Below are 17,856 nucleotides of genomic sequence, written 5' to 3'. Positions count from 1 at the left end.
TCAGGTATGACCTAAATCAAATCCCTTATGATTATACAGTGGAGATGACAAGTAGATTCAAGAGATTAGATCTGGTAGAAAGAGTGAATTCCAATCCCCTGGAGTAACAGGCAAGTTTGGCCTTGAAGCACAAAGTGTACACCCACATATGGAGTTTGTACTGGAGGAAGGACGGGCTGTACTGATGAGCATGTATTTAACAATTAAGACAGTCTTGCCAGTATATTCCTATTAAAGATGGTTCTCTCAAAGTAATAAAACAAAGAATATCTAAAAGTGAACTGAAGGTCCAAAGAGAACTAGAGTCTTCAATTCCTGGGGGAAACAACACAAGATACAGAAAGATTTGCTTTGCAGTTATAATTATGGAGTCTTTATCAAATTCCAAAGGTTAATCTCACATGCAATCTTTAAACATAATGTACACTGTCAGTGATAAACTTAGCTGCTTGTTTTCCTGAGGTACCCAGACATGCCTGGATAGTGAGTTGGTTGTGGAGTAGATTGACACCTATCCCTTTTATATCCATACTACCCTACTGATTATTTAATGCTGTTTGCATTCTGATTGGGTGGTGTCCCCACTGACTGGCTAGTGTCCCTGCCTCAAGGGTTTATAAATATTTTGAATATACCCTTGCTTGTGAATAAATATTAAATACATATTGTACAGGTGAAAACTAGAAACAATTATGGCAACTGATTATAGGATAGACCAGTTTGTCACAATATGACCAGTCATCTATGTCTGATGATACCTGAGCAGAAGGGATATAAGCACAACATGATTTATCTTATTGAGAAAGACCAAAAAAGATGGCTTAGTTTGAGAAGGTCTCTGATGGCTCAGATCTGCCTGCAATGCAGGAGACCTGGGTTTGATCCCTGGGTCAGAAAGATCTCCTGGAGAAGGGAATGGAGAATTTCATGGACAGTAGAGCCTGGAAGGCTTCCGTCCATGGGGTCACAAAGAGTTGGACATGTCTGAGCAACTAACATGTTCAGTCTGGGCTTCCCTGGGGGCTCAGATGGTAAAGAATCCTCCTGCAATGCAGGAGACCAGGGTTCAATACCTGGGTTGGGAAGATCCCCCGGAGAAGGGCATAGCAACCCACTCCAGCATTCTTGCCTGGAAAATTCCATGGACAGAGGAGCCTGGCAGGGCACAGTCCATGGGGTCACAGAGTTGAGCATACCTGAGCAACTAACACCCTTTAAATAAGGAATAAGATTGTTGGGACATAAATCCTGGCTCTTGACTCTGTGGCACTGGACAAAAATGGAGAAAATCTCTTAGATGGTTTGGAGGATTAAGCAAATGAATGTGTATAAAAGTATTCAGAATAATGTCTAACATATAGTACATAAATAAGTTTTAACTGTTATTTAAGCCTTGGAATTCAGAAATGAGCCCTGACCCCACCTTACCAACAACTATCAAATAGAGTTTTAGAAGTTGCCAAAGACTTTTTTGCCTTATAATCAAAAAGGATAAGAGTACTGGGAATAAAAAATACTCATATTTTTATTGCCTAAAAGTTATGGCCAACCTAGACAGCATATTGAAAAGCAGAGACATTACTTTGCCAACAAAGGTTCGTCTAGTCAAGGCTATGGTTTTTTCATGTATGGATGTGAGAGTTGGACTGTGAAGAAAGCTGAGCACTGAAGAATTGATGCTTTTGAACTGTGGTGTTGGAGAAGACTCTTGAGAGTCCCTTGGACTGCAAGGAGATCCAACCAGTCCATTCTGAAGGAGATCAGCCCTGGGATTTCTTTGGAAGGAATGATGCTAAAGCTGAAACTCCAGTACTTGGCCACTCATGCGAAGAGTTGACTCATTGGAAAAGCTCTGATGCTGGGAGGGATTGGGGGCAGGAGGGGTTGGGGGCGGGAGGAGAAGGGGACGACAGAGGATGAGATGGCTGGATGGCATCACTGACTCGATGGACGTGAGTCTGAGTGAACTCTGGGAGTTGGTGATGGACAGGGAGGCCTGGCAAGCTGTAATTCATGAAGTTGCAAAGAGTTGGACACGACTGAGCGACTGAACTGAACTGAAAGCTTCCACAGGCAAAAAAATGTATTTTAGAGGGAAAAAATTAATAACCAACCACATCTTAGTTCTTAGGACTCTATTTCAATATACCCCCTAGGAGATGATCTTTCCTGTAACTGACTAGGTAGAGGATGCTTTTTACAATGTCTTAGCATTTTATGAATTTGAAATTGACTCTAGGATTATTTATCAACACGTGTGCACTCAGTTGTCTCCAATTCTTTGCAACCCCGTGACTGTAGTCCACCAGGCTCTTACATCAATGGAATTTTCCAGGCAAGAACACTGGAGTGGGTTGCCATTTCCTTCTCCGGGGGCTCTTCTTGATCCAGGGATCGAACCTGAGTCTCCTGCATTGGTAGGTGGATCCTTTACCACTTGTGTGACGTGGGAAGCCCAGGGTTATATATGCTCTATATTTATTAAGACATTGCTTTCAAACAGGTTTTTGCAATATACCTTAGCCGGGTTTGGAAGTGCTTGTCATACTCCAAGACCTGCCAGCACTAGATATTTTCAATATTTTGCTAATAAAAAGGGGCATCTTGGTTTTGTGTTAATTTACATTTATAATGCTTTAAACAAATGAGACATCTTTGCTAAATATTTTAGCTTGATGCCTGTGTTTCTTAGAAACAGCTTGAAAGGATTTGTGCAATTGTATCAAAAATTACAGTAAAAATTGCTTACATAATTATAGGTAAAAGATCATTAAATGTTTAGGGTTTTAAAAAATATAGCACAGCTTTAAAAAGAGGTATAGTAAATTCTTTCGAGATCAAATGATTAGATGAAATGATTCAAAGAATGTATAAATTAAGAAAGTCTATTTTATGTGTTTCTTAAAAATACTTAATGCAGACTGAGGTAGAGATTAGGTGATCTGGGATAGCATGAGAAGGGAGGCCCAGTTTAACCAGACTGGGTTTAAAAGGAAAAATATGGCTAAGGTAGTGCCAAAACAATGAGTAAACTTTTAAACATATTACTGGGAAAGAACATTTAATGAAGTACTGAACTTTGTATAAGACAGTGGTGTTTTCCAAGAGAATACTTACTTTCTTAATTTGAAATGATATTGAACTTTATTATCCAACAGATAGAAATATCACTGAAGTCAGTAACATTGATCTTGTACAAATCAATGAATTGACAGGACATTCTAGTGATTTCAGCTAAGGCAGATAGAAGATGAGGCAGAAAGAGAAAGCTTTTCTCTTTAGAAAGTGGTCTCCACACTGCCTCTAATCTATATTATACTGGATAAAAAGAACCCCATTAGTCAAAGATGGTATGTAGGACAGAATCTGGGTGGCCACGGCAAAGACACATATGAAACAGAAAGCATTAACGTAAACGTACTTTTACATATCTCTGGTTGTTATCTCAATATCTGGTTGATTGGGAATTCTTAGTCTGAACTCTTAAACAGCTGATAAGGAGTGATGTACAATTTATAAAATACAAGGTTCCAAGATCAGCAAAGGAAGAGCAAGCCTCCACTACTCAAAATTTAAAAGTAACCCTCTGAAGGGACATTTAGCAGGCTTTACAGAGAAAAATTCTGAAGAGATGATAAACAGCTGCCCCTTTCAGCTACATCTGATTCTTCAACAGAGAGGAATGCAATAGAGGGCGTTATCACAGAGACCTGATGGAAAGGAATTTCAGAGAAAAGCAAGCCTCCAAGGGTAAACTCTATCGCAAAAGAAACAAATACATACATTTTTTTAAAATCATGGAGTAAAAGAGACCCTAAAATATTTACTGGGAACTTTGCTTTGGGCCAAATTTGAGGTATTTTGAATGCTTTAACACAACTGAATACAAATGAAAGGTGTACATATGTGAGAAAGAGAGTGTGTTGTTAGGAGAACCTAAAGTTAAACAAAGCAAGAATAGCAGGAATTTTAGGATGACATATGTTTATAGCTCCAGTTAAGTGGAATGAACTTGGACCCTAGTTTTCTATCCTAGGAAAGTCAGGTCATAGTCCTAGGGAGTGTACACCCAAGGGCCAGTCTTACCTGGGAGAAGTCTGAGAAGGACTGGAATTTTCCTGAGTAGGCAATTTGGTTTTCCTAGGGCTTAAACTAAATCAAGGAGTGACTGGGCAGTTTGGTAGCCCCTGAACTGCTGCTGGGGAAATCTCTACATGTCTGGAGTTGGAAGTCAGTTACAGATATTCATTTAAAGCATCCAAGAGGATGCTGTAATGTAAGTTTAGAACACAATTTCCACTCCTGCAAGTGTCTGGGAATTTCTCATTGACCCAGACACCTATGATTTCCTTACTATACAATGTATACTTAGTTACTGACCACAGCAGGGAGCAGCTGCCCAGGATCCCCAGTTACTGATCAAAATATTCATACAACGTTGGTCTTGTCTATGTGTCTGGAAGAAAACTAAATCCAGGAATTGGTGCCTTCTCCAGCACAAACCAGCTGATAGAGCATGCTGAGGTGGGAAATGGGCAGTGGCGGGGGGAAGGGGGTGGGTTGGGGGGGACAGACTGAAACTGGGCAGAACTTTCCTCCAAGGAGCCTAATTTACTTAAGTTCAGGATTCTCAGTTTTATGAGAGTATATTAAAATATCATGTTACAATGTGATTAGGAAATTATTCGTCTTATCTATATTCTGAAATAATAATGATCAATATTTATGGAACATGTTCTACACACCAGGCATGTTGCTAAGCACTTTAAATACAGTTTGCTTCTTCATAGCAAACCTCAGAGGTCCTGTCTACCTCACTTTAAAAATTAAGAAACTAAGCCTCAGAGAAAAATATACAGTTGCTTAATGGTGGAACTGGTATTCATGTCAAGGATTATTTGCCCCTAGAGATTATGATCCTAACCACCACAACTTATTATAACTTTTCATGAAAATTTGCTTATATAAAAAAAAGAAAATTTGCTTATAAATCTGGGAGATGACACCAGTTTACTGTTTAGACAGAAGGATTTCCTCCACAGTTTGGGGAAATGTGGAAAATCTAGTTTTCCTTCTTAGGTAGCAGCAACACAAAAACATAAATTATCTTTTAGTATTTTTTTTCTAATGTCCCAAGTCCCAAACAACATAAATCTAATGAGAATTAAATCTTAATTTGTTAAGTCCTTTCTTAGGTATTAAAAAGGAGCTTTACTTAATGACTCCCTTGAGACAGTGTAAATAAGTAGCCAACTTCAGCTTCTTATTTTAGAATTCAAAAGGCACTTGATTCTGCTAGATAAACCACATTTCTTTTTCTTCCCCCACACAGGGAGAAAAGATGTATCCTTGGGTCAGCTAACAAGCTTCTGTAGTGTAACCAGAGGAATAATCAGAGGTGAGAATACACTCTCAGACACGAATTTCCCTAAATACTTTTTAGAACAAACATTTCTCATCCCTCTTTCACAACTTTATCAGAAGATTATGATGTCTGTCCTTTGTGTTTTACCATTTTTGCTAAATTATTTGAAATATTTCAGCATGATCCTCCAAGAAAACCTTTTAGTAAGCACATTTTTTGCAACTGTAGATATCTGCCCTAAATCAATCTAGAATTCACAGTTACAAAAAACAGTCACAATTTTTTATTAACAGAAAAATAATTTTTGTGTCATTCTTGCCCTATTTTAAGTTTTAGGTACATACAACTTAGGAAAAAAATCTTACCTTACTTAGAAGTGTAGGCCTCCCAGAAGTCCATATCACTAAGCAGTTCATAAGAATACAGGTTGAATTCAGGTGTGAGAGGTTGTACTGATGAATACAGTCTGAGTCAGAAAGCGAAGTCTAAAGGTGTATTTGATTACTTGCCTATGATAGTTCAAGGAAACCAATAATGTAATGCAAGACTCCTGACCCTATGCAGATCAGGGTCAATACAGATGTTTAAAGTCCAGAAATCAGGACGCCCAGTTACAGATAGTATAATGGAGCAGCTGGCCCCTTTGGTATCATGCTTTGCATGCCATCCTTCACCATCAGCAAGACCCAGGCAACCTCTCTGGGGTGGGACTGCTCTCTGGTCTCCAGGTGCAGAGCAAGCCTATCTAGTTGGCTAGATTACTACAATCACCTGCTGCTGATTGCAGCGAGTGCTGATGGTGCCATGCAAAAGAGCCATAACCTTGCACAGAGTCACAGCACATCTGCACCTACAATTCTCATTGCAGTTCTGACTGGGAGCATACTCAAGATGAACAAACTCAGCTTCAGAGAATAGCTTTCTTTGTAAAGACTCCCCTGAACTCCGTGGGGAGACCTTAGCAGTGCATGCCTCTGATTTATGCTATTGCTATTATAATTATTGGGTGTTTACTTTTCTCTCTCACACATACACTCACGCATGTGGAAGACACTAGGCATCATGCTTTACTCACTCCTGTAACCCCAACTAGCAATGTGCCTACTACATACTAGCACATAGTAGGTGGTCAGTATTTGCTTGTTACTTCACAAGGACATTAGACTCTTTGAAAGGACTTCAGCAGGACTCTCTTGTCTGATCAAAAGGCATACCAAGTCCTTGATCCTGTGGCCCTGGCTGACTATCTAGCCTCTGTGCATTACTGCCCGCATCCACTTAGCCGCCTGTCAATGGAGACACTTGGAGGGGAAGGCAAGGTACATTGCGGGAGGGGAAACTCTTCCCACTTCCTCTCCCTCCTTCTTCTACTCAGCTCTCACCAGTGGTGAGTCTTTTACTACTCCCTGAAAGCTGAATTGGAGGTTGCTGTTCCCCTCCCAGGATCCCCAAAGTCACCCATGCCAACTTAAATCACTATTTAATAAGATTCATTATGAAATAAGATCAAACAAGGGCTTCCTTTAAAGACACAGGCAATCCCAGCTTTCACCTCTGAGTCCCCAGGGCCACACAGTTCCTCATACATCACAGCCACTCTAATATTAGTTTAAGGAAATAGCTAAGATCCTAAAGCCCACACATGGGGAGAACAGACTTTCACGGAATCTCAAAATAGAAGAACCAGATAGTCTTTGAACATTTTTGAAGTCTTAAGATGAAATACCATATAGGTATTTATTATGCAGAGACTGTTAAAGCTGAAGTAAAAATAGAATTACGGTTTTTAAGAATATCAATAGATGAGAGATGAGGGTTGCTCTGAAGTTAATGTCACAGAGAAAGTTACCTCAACTCAACATTTATACTATAACTAAAGACTAGATCAACAGCTGTAGGTTATGCACCTTTCCCTTGAGATGGATTTGTCACTGCCTCTCCAGGAAGGGGTACATGAAAGGAAGCAGGATGAGCCATTAGGAACTAGATTAGGGAAGCCCACAGGGTCACTGCTTGCAGAGGTTCTATTGTTAAACTCTGACAGCTGTTACCAATCCAAGTATGTTATCAGTTTGGATTCTCCTCTGCCAAGTTCCTACATAATGTCTTCAAGTTGCTGGGAGGAGAAATGGCATATGGAATATTGTTAACATTGATCGTATCTATCATGCATATGCACCTACTCTAAGGCTCAGAAGAGAATTTAAAGTAACACTGGCATTTAACACTTATTAAATTTGCAAAAGTTCTGAAGAAATAAAAGTATAACTGTCGTGTAACTTGAGGATGGGAGAGTAGTTACTGCTGAATCCTCAGAGATCAAATACGGCTGAAATTAATAATCCAACCAGAGTCTTTCAACTGTCAAAACACTGCAGAAGAAAGTGAATTTGAGCTCTAACGTGGAGGAGTAGACAGACATGACTAAAATTTAGACAATCTTAAATTGGTCTGAAAGGCAGACTAAGCATTATATATTAGGCATTTGTTAAATCAGTTCTATCAATTTTTATTTCTAACAAGAAACAATCTCCTAGTACTAGCTAGTAGAAAATTTGATCTGTTAAATTCACACCCTTGTTTTCCTAGATGCTAAACGTGATGTCTGTCATTGTTTGTGCATTTCTTCCTGTCCTGGCCCATGGCAGCTACAGAATTGTCACATCGGATGCTGGGGCTTCTCATTCTTCAAGATTCTATCTGTGACCTCCTCTTTGTTCTCTGTTTTCCTTGTATTTTCACACATCTCATGTATAGAACAGCCTCAACAATTTTCAGTTTTATAGTGTGTTATCATTTAAAATTGCTTCCATGTGCAATTCTGTGCGTCTATTCTTCCATTCTGTGTGTCTATCTTGTTCATCCCAGGGATTCTGTTTCCTAGAGAGTCATAAAGGAGAGAAAATTAACACCCTTCAATGTTCATTTGCAGCCTGGAGGGGTCAAGGTTTTCCTTTCTTCAGGGTCTCTTGTTGACCATTTTGAAAGTTTTCTACATGGTTCCTTAAAACATGCCTCCCCCACCAGGACAAAGCCCCAGCTACCCACGGGAATTGTTAACTCAAGAACACCCTTGGGTTTACCCTCCCTCTTTCCTTCCTTCTTTCACTCTTCTCAGGGCCCTCCACCGTTTGGGTTCCCTTCCTCAGTTCAACTACTTGCATGAAAGACTTAGCTCAGGCTCTGCTTCTTGGAGAAACCCAATTACTTAAGGCTATGAAAACATTCTTTTGATTTTCTGGTTCATTCTTATTACCCTATCAATCACCAGAGCTAAAACTCAATACTCTTTTTTCCACTTACAATCACAAAGAACAGCCTCAAGACTTAATATTTGAATATCAAGTATAACTTCCATAAATTCTATTCAGCCTTGCACACATTAGGTGGTTAATAAGGGAAAATTGTGGTTACTTTTAAGGTAGTGATGACTTAAGAAGAATGATGTATATGTAAATATGAAAAGAAATACATAAATTGCCCTTTTGCAGATGACTTAAAATAGCTAGAAGTAGCTATAACTACCCAGTGACATTTCTAGGATCAGTTCAGAGAGTTCTACATCTATAAACCTTCCTGGCTGTTTTCTTTTCATCCTATGTTTTCTAATAAAAAGTAAAAACTTAATTCTTATGGCTTCTTATTTTATGTATATATTGATGGTTTACAGTCTTACAGAATGGAGAAAACACAATGATGTCCTTATAGCTTTGAGGTTTATAATAGCAATAATACCAATGTTTATCCACTGTAATTATCTATACATATATGTATTAATGGGGGTTGCTTTCACTAATTTTATAAAGATGGAACATGATCATCTTCTCTGTTTCTGGTTAAAAAATTAAGAAAATCTCTTGGACAAAGTACCATATTGTTATCAGCTTCACATATCAGCACAGTATTCAGAAAACCAACTGCTGAATGTGAAACTATTTTTGATTTGGAAAGGAAAAATCTAAGTATAAGTAGTAGTACCAAAAGGAACAGTTCTATGCAGCTTATGCAGACTATCAGATCAGTTAGCCACAATGCTTCTGATTTAAAAGCCAACAAAGATCATTTTATAATATTTGACAGACACCAGAAATCAAGCAACCTGAATGTAAACATTGCTGTGATTGCTTGTCACTAAAGATTGAGATGCTGTGTATTATGTTATAAATATGAAGCAAAGAAATCAAGACCCAGCTTATGAATCTCAGATACACTGGCTGACACATTCATCAATGTGGAAAAACTGGATTTTTTTCCAGGGTTTCCAAAAGTACACACAAGAGTCAATACAGAGTGGCTGAGGAATCTATTTCTCTCAAAGTCTAAAGCAGATATACCTATAAATAGGCCTCAGTTACTTCCATGAACACCAGAATTATCCACATAATTAATAATAATACAATTTTTAAAGAACATTTAAAGTGTAGTTTGCTTGAACATAAAAATAACAGGTCATGTCAGTGGAAAAAATAATAAAGTGAAATCAGTTTTCATGACTGCTTTTAATTCCTGAGGAAAAATATATATTGTTTTTGTTGTTCAGTTGCCCAGTCACGTCTGACTCTTTGAGACCCCATGGATATAAGCGTGCTGGGCTTCCCTAACCCTCACCACCTCCAGAAGTTTGCCCAAGTTCATGTCCATTGCATTGGTGATGCACAATTTTAAAAAATTATTGAAGCTCTAAGTAATTCACTCCTTAGTCAAAAAATAGAATATCTTTGTTTCAATAAGCCCATCTTTTCACTTTGTATTCCACTAGAACATAGCTTTCCATAGGTACACTGTCATGGCTTTCCCTATTCTCCAATATTATAATCAAAATTAGATTCATATTTACATGACTGTCTTGGTAAAAACAAAATTATGAAAGTGCTCTGATCAATTTTGCTTAAAATCTTATACTATGTTGACTTGGCAACAATCAGTTGGAGTGCACAGAAAAGAGCCAGATGTTCACAGAACAACAATGACTGAGGAACAGTAGACATTACAAACAGCCACCACCAGTGGTCACCTTGTAATGGTGCAAATGGTCAACAAGTTTCAACAGGTTCCACAGCAGAAAAATCTCTCTGGAGCTCATGGTAAGACTAAGGCATCAAATACTGGGAGACAGGATGGACTTTATTGGATATGCATTATGAAGTCGTCACTCTGTAGGAAATTATATACTTGCTCTGGAAACGGGGCAATTACGTGAAATGTTAATGAATACTTTCAGACAAAAGAAGTGTCAAAATAGCAAAGTGGGATTGGATTTTATGAGGAGGTTAATTTCCAAAGTCAGCATATAAAGCAAAACACTTGCAAAGTCAAAATTACCTCTGAAAGTCCTTACAAAAATCCCTTACCACATAAGAAACAGACAGAAGTATCCCAAGTTTAACAGAAGAGTTTGTCTTTTAGAGTTTTATTATTTAAGCATGGCAACAGACTATTTCTTTAGTTCAAAGTACTATTTTTCATTTGAGGACCCAATGTAATTGACATGCATTTCAGGTCTACGTGGTACTAAAAATACCTGCAATATATGCCTGAAGTGAAGTCAAGTGAAGGTTGCTCAGTCATGTCCAACTCTTTGTGACTTCATGGAATGTAGCCTGCCAGGCTCCTTTGTCCATGGGGTTATCCAAGCAAGTATAGTGGAGTCGGCAGCCAGTCCCTTTTCCAGGGGATATTCCCAACACACGGATTGAACCCCGGTCTCCCGCATTGCAGGTGGATTCTTTATTAACTGAGCCACCAGAGATATTCTTAATCACTATGAAATCGTTGCATTCAAAACTACACATATGACTTATAGAAAGTCACAGAACACTGTGTGGTATCAATTACCTTTAAGATTTGGTGAGGTAGTTTCACTTATATATGAAAGCAACAGAACTTGAAGTCACTCCCAACTCTAAGGTATGGGTCTATGAAATGTCTTTTCTATAAGAAAGCAGTCAGTAAGTATTGATCCACAATTAAGAAAATCAGAAAACCCCAGTGCAAAATGCTACCTCTGACCTGTCACCACTAAGCCCCTAGGTCAGCACCCATGTCAATCACCTAAGTCTGAATTCATAGTTTAGATTTTTGACTCAGTGTCAGAATTGATGGCCCTCTGACACACGACTGTGTCAAAGGTTGGGTCAGATTTTTAGTCTAAGCTTTAGCAACAGACCTACGTTTGAACCACAGAGTCACTTCTGTTTTTTGTTTTTCACTTTTTGAGATAATTATAGGTTAATGTACAGTTGTTAAGGAATAATACAAGGAGATCCTAGGTACCCTTTACCCAGTTTCCCTGAAAGATAACATCTTGCAAAACTAGTATAATATTAGAATGAATGTGTTAGTTTCCTAGGACTGCCATAACAAAGTACCACAGTTTAGGTGGTTTAAACAACTGAAAGCTATTTTGTCACTGTTCTGGAGGCTTGAAGTCTGAGAACAAGTCGTCAGCAAGGCTGGTTCCTTCTGAGGTCAAGAGACCTCAGAAGCTAAAGTTCAGGTGAGCTGAACACCTCAAGGTCTTTGCTGTCAAGGTTGGTTTCTCCTGGCGTGTAGATGGCTGTCTCCCCGCTGGGTCTTTATGTCTCCCCTCTGTATGTGTCTTAGGATTTCTTCTTAAAAGGAAATGACTCATATTAGATTAGGACTCTTCCTAATGACCTCATTTCAATGTAGGAACCTCTTTAAAGACTGAATCTCCAAATATTATTACATTCTGAGATCTTGGTAGTTAGGATTTCAACTATAAATTTTGGTGGGGGAGGTGTAAAATTCAGTCTGTAACAACTAGGGTATTGATATTCATACAGTTAAGATACAGAACATGTCCATCACCACAATATTAGCTCATATGGACCTTTTAAGGCACATTTATCTTCCTCCTCTCACCCTACTCGAAGGCAATGGCACCCCACTCCAGTACTCTTGCCTGGAAAATCCCATGGACAGAGGAGCCTGGTAGGCTGCAGTCCTTGGTGTTGCTAAGAGTCGGGGACGACTGATAGACTTCATTTTCACTTTTCACTTTCATGCATTGGAGAAGGAAATGGCAACCCACTCCAGTATTCTTGCCTAGAGAATCCCAGGGACAGAGGAGCCTAGTGGGCTGCCGTCTATGGGGTCGCACAGAGTCGGACACGACTGAAGTGACTTAGCAGTCTCACCCTACTTAACCCATTAACCCCTGGAATTTATTCATCTTTTCTCCACTCTGTAATTTTGTCATTTTGAGGATGTCTTATAAATGGTACAGATAGTGTATTACTTTTAGGGATTGTCTTTTTAAACCTAGCAGAATTCTCTGGTGATTCATCCAGGCTGTTGCATGTGTTACTAATGCATTCCTTTTCCAAGGCTAAGTAGTATTCTATAGTGTGAGTACTACAGTTTAACCACTCACTAGTTGAAGGACATGAGGGCTGACTTCAGTTTTTGGCTGTTACCAGTAAATCTGCCATAAGTATCTATGAACAGGTTCTGAGTGAGCACAGTGTTCATTTGCAGGGATAAATACCAGGAGTGCAATTGCTGGAATATTTTGTTTTTTTAAGAAACTGCTTATTTCCCAGAATAGCTGTACCATTTATATTCCCTCCAGCAGTATGAATAATTCACTAGCAATATGAGTGATCCAATTTCCCTAAATCTTCACCAGCATTTGGTGTCACTATTTTTTAATCAGCATGTGGTGCTGTCACCATTTAGCTATTCTGATAGGTAGGCAGTACTTCATTCTGAGTTTAATTTGCATTTCCCTGTTACCTAACAATGTTAATATCTTTTCACATGCTAACTTATATATTCCAGTGAAATGTCTGTTTATGTTTTTCCTCATTTTCTAATGATTTGCTTATTTGTTGTTGAGTTTTAAGCACATTTTATATATTCTAAATACTAGTCCTTTGTCAGACACATGGTTTACAAATATTTTCTGTCTGTAGCTTGTCTTTTCATCCTTCTAACAGAGACTTTTGCAGAGCAACAGTTTTTAGTTTGAGACTTTAGGTCTTACTCTTACATTGTATTTTAATTGATTTTTTCTGATACAGATTCAGTGGGGAAAGGTAGGGATGTCATTCCTGTACTGTCCGCACAGTGTGTAATTTCCTTGGTTCTGTCTCGCCGTGGAAAAATTTGAAGTGGTAGACCAGTGTTGCAGCTCATTTACAGCTCAGTTTTATTTGACAAACAAAGGAAAATATATTCTCAAGGCATGAGGGCAGGTTGATCCAAAAAAAGAGAGGGGCTTAATTTTGGCTCCTCTTTTTATATATTTTTTTCTCCTCCCCCTGAGCCTGCCCTATGTAAATTGGACTAGTCAGGAGGGCTGTTTGTTTCACCTGAGGTTCTCACTCCAGTCCTCAGACCTTCCTTTGTTCCATTTTGGAGGGCTTTTTCCTTTGTCTTTTAGCCAACACTATTTTGGATTCCTTTTTCCTATTCTAACTACCTAACCCTACTACAGAGTGGGGTGGAACTCCAGGGTCCCACACAGTCTCTGCTGGCACTCAGGGTGGGCAAAGTTCTCCTTTCTGCCTAGGAGGGACAAAAGTTCCAGTTTCCTATTCAGCCTTCTCTCCCACCACCCCCATAGGGGGGCATGGCACTTTCTTACAGCCTCTAGAAAATACAAGCCTCAGTTCTCCCACCACCATTTTTCTGTGATGTTTGGTATAAATTGAGAGGCTATTGTCTAAGTTTTCTGTCTTGCTAGGATTTCCCTTTCTGATTTGTTTAGTAGAGAGAACAGATTTTTGTTTTGGCGCTTTCATCTATGCCTGTTGGCATTTCCAGTTGCCAGAGTCTAGGATTCAAGGGCTTCCCTGGTGGCTCAGACGGCAAAGAATCTGCCTTCATGTGGGAGACCTGGGTTCGATTCCTGGGTCAGGAGGAAGGCTAAGAGAAAACCCAAGGAATTCTCTACACTGTAGCTCCTTGGGTCCTGGATGCCCTAGCCTGTTGTCCTTTCTCTTTCTACCTTTCAGAGCCTTATATTATTCTATATACAGTGTTCAGGGTTTTTACTGTACTTAGTGGAATAAAAAGAGACAGGTGCTTCCACTTAGTCTGCCTGGAAGCAGTGATAGGGAAGCCCTTCTCTGTCACTTTAGCTTCTGTGAGACCCGGGAAACACCTACCTCATAGGGTGGTGCAGAAGACTAAACAAGACAATATATAAGGTGCGTGGCCCACTGTAGACAGTGAACTACTGAATTGTTTCTCTTTGAAATGAAACTATTTTATCAGCCTTCTGACCTTTCGGGTGCATTTTACAAGACTTCCTCTGAATCTTCTAGTTGCAGGGATCAGTATCTGCCAGACCTTTACATCCTCTCAATACCAATAAGACTATTCCTGCCTTTCCTCCTTGGAGTTGGCTATTTCATATAGGGATGTGATTTCCTTAACAAAGCCCCTTGTCTATAGCAGACACTCAAACATCTACTCAAATGCAAGTTCCTCCTGTATCATTGTGAATTTTAGGAATGCCTTGGGGGAAATTCTCTTACAATAGGGCCATTTCCCCAGTAACAGAATGGTAATGACACCAGATATTTACCTCATAGGAACAGTGGCTCCACATGCCAACCTTCTCATCTGAATGATATCCACACCTTAAAAAAAAAAAAAAGGCACACTGCCAGAATAATGCAATAAAATCCTCCCATTATCACTGGTCTTTCCCTGACTCCCCCCCCCCCCAACCTCGCGCCCCCCCGCCCCAGTTCCACCATTGTTCTGCAGCAGGGGGAAGTAAAATTATAGTGAAGACAGCAAAACAGAAAAGGAGACAGTTACCAGAAGAGTCAAAGACTCTTGTGTAAGGGAGTTACACACAGACACCACAAGGGAGGATTCAGGCTTCCCTCCCAGCAGTCACAAACCAGAATTTCCTTCACTGTAGAACAGCAATACAGGGACATAGATAGTGTAATGTACAGATACAGAGTCCTATTTCTCCTGAACTAAATTCTTGGATGAGAGCTATGCATAATCAAATGTAACTACAACATTCCAAAAGCACATTATTGAGTGAAGAACACTTTTAAAATAATTTTGCAACTCTAAAACAATGGACTATGCAATGAGAGTTTCTTTTGGTTATTAAATAGTTATTTAGAGCAGGAGACAATAACCCTGAGGTTCCAGATTCTGACAAGTTAAAGTCATCTGAAGGTGAAGATGATCTAATGTGTTTTGAGAAACCTCAGGTATGTCAATTTGGTTGCCCCTCCAGTGGTCTGTTTAAAACATTTACACTTTCTTAAAAATAAATGAATCCATCTAACTTTTTACAGGCTCATTTTAAAAGATTTTTCTGGAAGATGTAAATTCAGAATCTCCAACCTACTTTGAAGGAGAGTTGAAGGATAAAAATTCCTTAGAAGGAGCCTATTTTATTTGAAGATCAGATGTGTGTATATTTCTGTGGAATGGATTTTGTCTCTGCATGTTACACAAGGAACTCCCATTCCCAGAAACATAGATTTATCATCTCCATATGAGTCAGATATGTCCTCATATTTTTTCTCCTATTCATCTGTAGATGTCAAGCTTACCCAACCTTGGATTGTATTTCTTCAATTACCAGTGGATGTGAAGAATGTTTCAAATGACAAGGAAACTGTTTACTTACCTATATACTTTTTTAAAAGGCTTGAAGACAAGTATCATATTTCTTCACGCTGTCATCCTAGCAACTAGGGTCCTCATTACCTGGAAAGTAATAAGCACTTATTGAATGAAAGGACTGTGAAAGGAGAAGAAAAACAAAAGGAGTTAACTCAAGCATTTATTTTTAAAACTTATGATGAGTGCTCAAGTTGAGTGTTCTAGGGGGACAAGACACTTAAAAGATTTTTATAGGCTATAATAAGGAAGCTCAATTTCATTATGAAAGTTCTTGAAGGGTATGAGAAAACTGAGGTTGTGTTATTAATAATCACAGAAGAAAATGCAAGGACATCAAGATTGGTTTAGCAGCAGTTGAGGGGACAATTTAGTTTAGTAAGAACTGGAGAGGAAATTGAGGCTAAGGTTTTTCAGGGTTCAGTGAAAATTTTTTAGTCTTTTAGAATCTAGCACAGGAAAAATAATGTAACTGGGTACCTCAGAAATACATATTTCTACTTTTCAATGGATTGAATGTTGCCTTACAATAAGAGCATTCAAAATAGCCTGTGGGGATAGAAAGGAGAAGACGACAGAAGATCAATAGAAACATGAAGGTTCTAGAAGTACAACAGGTAAACCAGAAAGCAGTAAGTTTTGTTAACAGCAGTTTGTGTTAGATAACAAAGGAAAGCAGCAAGTTGGCTTTAATAAAGGAAATATTTGGGGACAAACAGGTTATTTTCCCTGAACTAGTTAACTTTTTTCCTTCTCCTTCACTGGGAGCTTTCCTCCCAGGAGTACTTTTGGGCAAGTTAGATTTTTATTGAATGTTGATTTTATTTAAAGGATCTAATTATGAAAATATGCAATTTGAATAAGAAATATTTGGGGGGAGGTTGGAATTAAATAAAGTGTATAATAAAGAGCTATCAATATTTGCAGTTTGAGAAGTATGGTAGATTAAATATCCTAAACAACCATTCACAACCTAATCTAAGAATTTATGTAAATATTTTAAAAATCTTCTATAAAATGTCAATAGACAAAATTAAGGAACATAAGAAAAAATTCCCTCAAATTACTTAAAACCAGGAATGTTGAATAAATAGGCACCAAATCCATTTCTTGACCTGTCAGTTTCTGAGGAACCCTAGAGAGTCTCAAAGAGATTCTTTGTGAGCGAAAATGAGGAATAACTAAGTCCTATGTCCCATCTAGTTAGGGAATCTAATAGAACAAGTGTTAGTCACTCAGTCATGCCCAACTCTTTGAGATCCCATGGACTGCAGTCCACCAGGCTCCTCTGTCCATGGGATTCTCCAAGCAAGAATACTGGAGTGGGTAGCCATTCCCTTCTCTAGGGGGTCTTCCTGATCTAGGGATCAAACCTGGGTCCCCTGCACTGTGGGCAGATTCTTTACCTTCTGAGCCACCAGGAAAGCCCTAGTATTCTAACAAAATATCCTAATACTCTAATAGAATATCCTGCATAAAATTTTGACTCCTTCAGAATATAAGGTAAAAAAAGAACATTGCCCTAAAAGATGACATCAAGAAAACATGCCTTTCAAACATGGTGCTAGGTGAAGGGAAAATAAAAACAAATGTCTCCCAGAGAACATACAAACATCAACTTGTTGTCAAGTTCACTGTCAACACTCAAGCTACCTGTGTAGTCCAAGGAAACCCGAAGCACAAAACTAATTTGCAGTTGTACTGGATTAGTTGTACCTCCAGGATACTAAGATAAGAAAATATCAATCCTCTATAGGAACTTAACAATCAACCAGAACTCTTAAGAATTCCCACAGATAAAACTCCAAGAAAACTGAGCACCTCCTTACACATACCAAAAGACAAATCACAAAGTAATAATGAAA

The 17,856-nt window shown here is 38.8% G+C and overlaps 1 protein-coding gene across 2 annotated transcripts in view; it reads right to left on the bottom strand.

Annotated features, from left to right (window-relative positions):
* Positions 1-16,076, bottom strand: part of HHLA2 (HERV-H LTR-associating 2) — a 126,303-nt gene extending 110,227 nt beyond the window's left edge. For both annotated transcript variants that reach the window (XM_010838563.1, XM_010838564.1), the window contains exons 1-2: positions 15,999-16,076; positions 14,922-14,976 (exon numbers count right to left, since the gene is read on the bottom strand). The gene's annotated coding sequence lies outside the window, so the exon portion shown is untranslated. The remainder of the gene's footprint in view (positions 1-14,921; positions 14,977-15,998) is intronic.
* Positions 16,077-17,856: the final 1,780 nt, after the last annotated feature.

Source organism: Bison bison, unplaced genomic scaffold (assembly GCF_000754665.1).
Source record: "Bison bison bison isolate TAMUID 2011002044 unplaced genomic scaffold, Bison_UMD1.0 scf7180017864098, whole genome shotgun sequence".
Lineage (NCBI taxonomy): Eukaryota > Metazoa > Chordata > Mammalia > Artiodactyla > Bovidae > Bison > Bison bison.
Note: the sequence above shows the minus strand (reverse complement) of the source record. Positions and strands in the feature narration are given on the sequence as shown.